The 8,405-nt window shown below is 40.9% G+C and overlaps 1 pseudogene; it reads left to right on the forward strand.

Annotated features, from left to right (window-relative positions):
- Positions 1–946: 946 nt before the first annotated feature.
- Positions 947–5,895, forward strand: LOC131243819 (tryptophan synthase beta chain 1-like; annotated as a pseudogene).
- Positions 5,896–8,405: the final 2,510 nt, after the last annotated feature.

Raw genomic sequence — 8,405 nt, forward strand, 5'->3', positions numbered from 1 at the left:
AAGAAAGGCTTCCTTCACCTTTTTTTTTTTTTCTTGAGCATGGTCAAGCTTCCTAACATGGAAGGAAGAGAACTTTCTTTTTATTTTTATTATTATTATTATTATTTTTTTCCCCCTTCTTTGTTCCATGCATATAACGAACCATTATTATTATTATTATTATTATTATTTAAAGCATGGTCAAACTTCCTAACGTGGAAGGAAGGGAACATTCTTTTTATTCTTCTTCTTTTTTTTTCATCTTTCTTTGTTCCATGCATATAACGAAGCATTTTTTCTGTTAGTTCACACTTTAGTGTCGTTAGCCACCCCCACTAGGGAATCGATACCAAGACGTCAGTCTTGAAAAGAAGTATCCTTGAGCTATGGATCAGGGTGTATATAACGATCCATTTACATCTATAAATGGTACCTGGAGCATTATTTTATTTTAAGCCATCACATTCACTGATGCCATTCGGAGATACAAATACTAAGTTTTTGTTTTCCACCTTGACTAACCCATTTTCAATCACGATTTGCCTCGTTTCTTCGTAAATAATAAGAGATAACGTTCAACAAACTTAAAAATATCCCTACACTTCAGTGGTAGCTCACTCCTGTTTTCAAAATAGTTAGCTCACTCCTGTTTTCAAAATAGTGGTGACGCATCCATCATTAACATGGAAAACACGTGTGGTATCAAACTGTTCAATTCATCGATCCAACTTCTTATGAGGCATATATAACCGCTAAAATCACAGATCAAACGATGTTTTCAATCTGATCATCAATTGCCCATTTGATAGCCATAAAATGAATGGTTAGGATCATCTGATCAGCAAGATATTTGGTCTATGCTCCATCCATGACGCATTGCACAATTTGAATAGTCTTGATTGTTTCACGCATGTAGCACATGTGTGCTGAACGACTCACCACCATTTTGAAAGCGGTGGTGAAAAACATGGAAGTGCTGGCCAGCCAAGTTGCCATAAGCCTCCCATCTGCACCTAAACTAAGAGATATTCGGTATATTTTCCAAACAGACAAGGTACTCCTCTCGGCCAATACATTCCCGATGGAGTTCGTTTTTGCCTCTGTCGCCACCGAGGAATATGTGGCTGCTGGCAAGCTGAATGGTCGAATGATCAGAACCGTCCATGTTGCAGACTTTGTCCTATACAGGCTACCTTAAGAAACTTGCATTAAACGGATGTTGTGCTGTGACCGATACTATGAGTAGATGGATTTTGAACAATGAAAATAAGAATATCAAATGACTGGCATTGAACTCCAAAAATTAAAGGTCAGGTTGCCTTCTGAAGTGTGATTATGAGATACCAACTATGGCTAAGGACTGAATCCTGATCTGGCCGGACATTCGATCATCATGAGGTGGGCCATGACGGGTATGTGCCCATACCCGAAATGTGGACGGCCTCATTTTATGTGCTCTCTTGGGATTCCCTAGAGTTCAAGTGGCTAGCGATTCCAGCATCGCTATTGGGGCGCTGTCCAACAGTAAGAGCTCCTGCTCGTCCATCTGGTACTGGAAGACGAGAATTGAGTCCATCTCGCACTCCTTGGAGATTCAAATTGCCTATATGCCAGAGAGGCTAATTCGGTGGTAGACGGCTTGGCCAGGTTAGATAGTGAATGTCAGCAAGACTGCCACTTCCGTTCCCGGGAGGCCCTTCCGCCCACGATCCGGGGCCTCCTCTTTCTCGACAAAACGGGCTTAGGAAATGTGCAGATGTCCTAGCCTTTGTTTTCTCTGTTTTCGTGCTGTATAGTCCTACGATAGGAGGGCCCATTTCTTTTTGCTATTGGCCCACCCCGAATCATGAGCTGTAAGCCTCTCGCGGCAGCCATTTTGTTGAATATATCCCACATTAAAAATTAAAAAAATAAAAATAAAAATAAAAAAATACGTCGGGTATGTGCCCAGGTCCAAAAACAGGCGGGTCCAGTCATAATCCTAACCTTTCCCCACTGTTCACTTATTGATACACGACAGCACATCTTATAACCGAACCAGCCTATTTTTTAGGTCACAGCATTTGCACTCTGGGAGCCACCTGAGGAAAATTCCATGTCCATATCTCACACCCACAAGCCCAAAGTAGGGTTGCATCTGCTGCATTGAGAACATTCATTTCCATACGAGGTGTGTGTGGGACATTCACCTCCGAACCTCCTTTAACAGTCGCACTCGTTGTCTATAAGGCCCCTTCCCTCACCTGCCTCTCTCTTTTTTTTCTTTTTTCTTTTTCTTTTTTTCTTTTTCAACAAAACTGGAAAAATTCTGATGAATAGCACAGACCAAAAAAATAAATAAATTCAGGCGGCCTCCAGAAAACAAAAAGAGGATCTGGGCCGCCTATCATATCCATTTACAGGGTCGCCCACTGCTATGGCGACTTGAGACCCCCTTAAAACTCTCTCTCTCTCTCTCTCTCTCTCCGAAAATGGACATTACTCATAGGATTGTACCCATTTCCTATTATCGTTTGCATTTTCCTATACTGAGAAATCCTACCTATCTAAGGTCCCAATATCCTTTACCTTTGTCTACCTATCTGGAATCTGCAGCAATAAATCTACACATTGCATTCCAACTCACCATGATAATACAATGCTACACATCAGACTCAGATGCTTCCAGAAATCAATCTTCCACGGAGACACTTAGGGAGAAAGAGGCAGCCATGTCTACCAATGGGAAGTTTGGGAAGCATGGAGGGAAGTTTGTGCCCGAGACACTCATCAGTTGCTTGTCCCAGCTTGAAGCGGAGTTCAACTCCATTGTCGGGGATCCAGAATTTCAGGTTTGTTGTTAGAATGGCTTAGTCCTTGATTATCTTAAGCCATGTTTGGAAGCACAAGTGAGATGCATTGCAAAGATCCAGTTAATTAGTTTTGTCAGTTTAAACTAAATAAATTGGCCAGCCGCATTATATTTCCCAGTTTTGGAAGGAAGAACTCTCAAGTTGGAAGTGGTTGCTTTGAATTAAAACACCCGAATTATATTACAAGTGTTTGACCGAGCGCAGTTTTGAGACTCGGTGACTTGGGACGATACATTCAGTCCTGAGTTGACTCACAACTCGGCTGAGTCTGCTGAGTCTTAAAAAAAAAAAAAAAAAAAAAAAAAAAAAAAAAAAAAAAACTCGTATTTATATATCATAAATGGAAAACCATGTACAGCCCACATAACTCATTTCGGGCTACCTGAGTCTATTTTATTTCTGACTTGTGGTGAGAACCAGAGACTCAGGTCTTGCGTTCGTCGGCAACTCAATTGGAAAAATGGAAATTCACGTGCAAGTTGCAACCATCTTTGGCTTCACGTCCATTAACCTGTGTACATAATGACATGTAGGCAGAGTTGGCCATGCTGCTGAGGGACTAGTTGGGAGAGAGACGCCTCTATACTTTTGCTAGAAAGCTCACTGAATACCACATGAATTCCAATGGAGATGGGCCACTTATATATCTTAAGAGAGAGGACCTCAATCATAGTGGGGCCCACAAGATCAACAATGCCATTGGACAGGCAATGATCGCGGATGGTGCATAAGCCAATAATGCGCATGGGGCAAAATTGTGTTGTGGCAGCCACCGGAGCTGGACAGCATGGCCTCGCAGTGGCCTCTGCATGTGCGCGGCTCTCCTTGCTGTGTACAATATACATGGGTGCGCTTGACATGGAAAAACAATCCTCCAATGTACTCTTGATGAAGCTCCTAGGTGCTCAGGTATATTACTTATTTTTCAGGCATTGAGTCTGGCCCATATCCAGCCCTTTTATCAACTTGTAGTAAACGGTCAGTAAACAATCCTCTAATGACTGAGCTACCTCCCGTCATCAGAGGATTGATTTTCCTGGATCGAGCAGGATTAGGATACTTGAGGGAGATTTAGCGGCTCTCTCTCCCTCTTTTTTTTTTTTTGCCCTTTTCTTTCTTGGTTTGGCGGGCCTGCTTTTCTTTTTTGCTAACAGGCCCACCCAGGCTATGTAGACTCACATCTCCATGAATATTAGTCTTTTGAAAAAAAAAAAAAACTGGCTCAAACCTGGCCTTAGAAAACATTAAGAACCTTTGATCATGTGTTGATCCACTTGCCAACGGGGTCGAAAGTTCAGTGCCATCTATAACCATGGGCCTAATGGTCAGGCCAAATCCCAAACCATAGTGTACTGCATGCCCATTGATAGAGCTATTCCAGGTTTTCAAAACACATGTTTAGAACAAGCTTGTGTGCGTAGGTTAAGGGTGTTGAAGGAAGTTTTAAAGATGCCACATCGCAGGCAATCCGCGATTGGGTCGAGAACCTAGCCACTACCTTCTACTTATTGGGGACCGTTGTCGGGTCCCACCCATGTCCAACCATGGTTCGTGAATTTCAAGCCGTGATTGGAAAAGAGACAAGGAGGCAATAGGCCTGTTTCATGAGTTTGTGGGTCGAACGCAATAGGCCTGTTTCATGAGTTTGTGGGAGTTGATGATGTGAGGCTGATAGGTGTGGAAGCCGGTGGATTAGGCCTTGAAAGTGTAGACATTCTGCAACCTTGGCAAGAGGAGAGGTGGGCGTTTATCATGGGGCCATGAGCTATTTGCTGCAAGATGATGATGGCCAGATAATTGTGCCCCACTGATCCATTGGTGTAGGTTATGTATTCAAACGCTTGTTTGTTGTAATTTTTTCATACATGTTGGCTAAGGAATGATTCAAACCTCTGGTCGTATGGGAACTCGCACTAATTTTAGACAACAATGCCCCAAAATATTTGGGCCCATTGTTTGAATGGCCTAGATTGGTTGTATATATGCCCAAAAAAAAAAGACTAACAATTCTAGTCCAGTTTTGCATTGTTTCAAGTGTCTGATAAACATGATGTATTTTTGTTGGCTTAGAGTACCCAGGAGTCGGACCAGAGCTTAGCTTTCTCAAAGACACAGGTTGCGCCGAGTTCTACAGCGTCACAGATCAACAAGCTGTGGATGGTAAGTTAATTTCAACAAGAAGAGATACACAATTATCCGTCTGTGGGGCCCACCTTTTGGTGATCCAAACGGTTTGTCAGTGGGACTCACGGTGATGAGAACTAACCACAACAGTTTTCCCCCATTAGATGGTCCTAATTTCATGCATGCTTTGAGTTAAGCGTGGAGTGTTTGTTGTGATCGTTCATTATTATCGTATGGAAGGAATCATCTGATATAGGAGATATTGAGGGATGGCCCATTCATATGGTAAACTCCACCAGATCAATGGATTAAATTACTGAAAGGTGGTACTACTTGTACCGTCAAAATATACTGGGACCAACAGAAATATCCCGTTTCCTTTCTACCCTAAACCCTAAAATAGAGGACCCTCAGACCTCGATACTCAAGTTTTCAGTTCCATAAGTAGGGCCCATGGTTCGGAGTTCCAACTATGGGCCCCACAGCAAATGGATGATGCCCAAAAATCTCCTTCATAAGGAAAAATCCTAAGTTTTTCGACTATAGTTGATGAATCATAGTAGAAAACTCGGATTTGAAAAAAAATAAAAAAAAACCTACTCGACTCGACGAGATTTCACCAATAATCTAGAAAACCGGACTCTCTCTCTCTCTCTCTCTCTCTCTCTCTCTCTCTCTCTCTCTCTCTCTCTCTCATATGTGATCTGACCATTGGTTGCACTGTCTAAAAATGGTCGCACTGTCTAATGCAGCATACAAACGGTTATGCCGACTAGAGGGTATAGTTCCAGCATTAGAGGCGTCCCATGCATTGGCATTTCTAGAGAGGCTCTGCCCTACATTGGCCAATGGCACAAGGGTCGTCGTTACAAGGACGTTCCTACGGTCTTCAAACCCAATCATACTCCGAACGAAGGGACGGACACTTTATGAATTGTAGGGTTCTGATCTGCCGATAGTCTGTATAAATGGGCTCAATCCAAACCATCCACCTGCTCGGACCCACCACACATGGGGAATTGCTAGGTTACATCAGGGATGTTTGCGGGGGAGGATAATGTTTCCAGGAATTGCAAGGTTACGCGTGCATGAGTCAGTTAATTAATGCACATGCTATCGATGCCAACATGGCAAACAGGAGAAATATCCAAGCCACCCATCAAGTTCAGGTGGACCGGACAGTGTAGATGATGCAGCCCAAAGTCGTGGTCGACTCAGCAGGTGTGCCACGATATTAGACTGCTGGAACAACCAGATTATTAGGATAGCGAATATACCTACCGTTCTGATGGATGTGTCGGATATTGCAGCTGTCTGCCACGCGAGATATATGGTAATGTGTGCATCAACTGTCATGTACACACGCATGGGCTTAGCAAACTTATGTGTTTAGCAGGTAAAAGCTTTGATTAGTGTTACACCTACAAATAATACCAATGGCCGTTTAAATTTTTAATTCAGTGGTAAATATCCGATAAATACATAATAATTATTTTATCTGTTATTTACAGTTCTGGTGTTTGATTTGACCGGCTGTTCTTTAGACAAAAAAATCAAGAAAGCCACAAAATATTTGTAGGTCTCACCGTGATGCATGTTGATTATCCACACCATTCATCCACTATGATAGTTAAATTTATGGTATGACCCAAAAAAAAATAAGGCATATCCAAAGCTCAACTGGCCCATGCTATGGGAAAAAGGAAATTAAACACTTACCGTTAAAAACCTCTTCGGGCCACTATTTCTTTTGTTGTGGGCCACTTGAGTGTTTGATTTACCTCATTTTCCGAACCATACCTTAAAATATTTTACTAAAATGGATGGACAAAATGCATATATAATATACATCACATTGGGGTCCATAAATTTAAATTAACCCTTTTGAACTAGTTTATAAGGCAAAAATTTGTTTGAAAATCATACAGATGAAATGGTAATAATTACCCATTTAGCGGGACAATTACACAAGCTCTCAAAAATCAAGCAGGCCCTAAGAATGGGTAATGGATTATTGTAGACAAGTTCTTAAAGAATAGGAGTCCTTAGTCATGCATCGGTCGTAGACTCAAAAGAGTTTTAAAACAAGGTCATGGGTTTAAGAACCCATTGTAGTGAAATTTCAGTCTTGTGACTGCGTATGTTAGGAAAAAAAAAAATTCTTGAAGAGTAAAATGCTTATCAAACATGTTCCATCTTTGGTGATGGGGTCACATGCATACCACATCTATAAAATATAATATGCTCTTAGCATAACATGCATGCAGAAATCATACATATGTTTTGGTGCTGGTATTTCAAATACATGAACTCCAAAATGAGATGATTCTGAATCCATAAGTTGTGCTTGTCAACTTGTATTTGAAATGCATTAGAATCCAAAAATAGAAATTATGTCCTTTATTAATAGGAGTTAGAATTTTATTACTAAATTAACTTAATATTATTAGTTATTGTACATGTGTGATATTTAATACAATTATTGCAGTCAGCCCATTAAAATATATACTTTGGAAAAAAGTAATAAAACTCTAATTAAAATATATACTTTCAATGGGCCACAAGCATATGATCACAAATGACCAACTAACCAACATTTTTTAACCATTAATTAATATGACCAATGTTTAGGCCACTAATTAAGATCCTTCTATTGATGTAATTTAGTGATGCACGGATAATTTTATTGTTTTGATATCATCAATAAGCTGTGAAAATTGGATTATTAGTCCGTGGACATCTATGTTACAGGTCCCACTCCCTTGCATTTAAAGATGACAAAAAGTGAGAAGGATTGGGATCTCAGCAAAAGCAAGAGACTGTAAAATTCAATGAGATTTAGTATTCAAAATCCCCATAAATTTCCAATACCGCTCAATTCATGCAGCCAAACGGCTCCTTATTCCGAATCCACTGCAGCCCCTCTAGGTGAAACGACCCTTAAAAGCAGATAGATTGGGTCCGCAGGCCACACGCAATGCATGCTCAAGAGTTATTAGGTTGAACATCTCTGTCAACGGGATCCTTGTTCATGGGAGCGGATTAATTAGCTGACCCAAGCCTCACCCAAGATAGTTCGGCCCTTACATTGGGGCCCACCTTGATGTATGTATTTTGTGTCTATGTTGTCCATTCATTTTAGAGTAGATTGGTTCAGGGCATTATCCCAAAAAAGAAGTAGATGGAACGTCCTACGGTCGAAAACTTCTTAAGGTACACCTTATGTTTTCATTTCCGTAGTGTTTATTTTCCATCCAATCTGTTGATGAGGTCACGTATGCTTGGATGGAGGGAAAAAACAAATATTGGCTTGATTAAGAACGTTTGTGGATCATTAAGTCAATAACCACTATTTCCTATGATATGGTCCACCTGATCATTTAATCTCCTTCATTCTTGAGTTATTTCCCTGAAATGATCTGGAAAAATGAATGAAGGGCGTGGATACAT

The sequence above is a fragment of the Magnolia sinica genome, chromosome 1, assembly GCF_029962835.1.
Source record: "Magnolia sinica isolate HGM2019 chromosome 1, MsV1, whole genome shotgun sequence".
In the NCBI taxonomy this organism is placed as follows: Eukaryota; Viridiplantae; Streptophyta; class Magnoliopsida; order Magnoliales; family Magnoliaceae; genus Magnolia; species Magnolia sinica.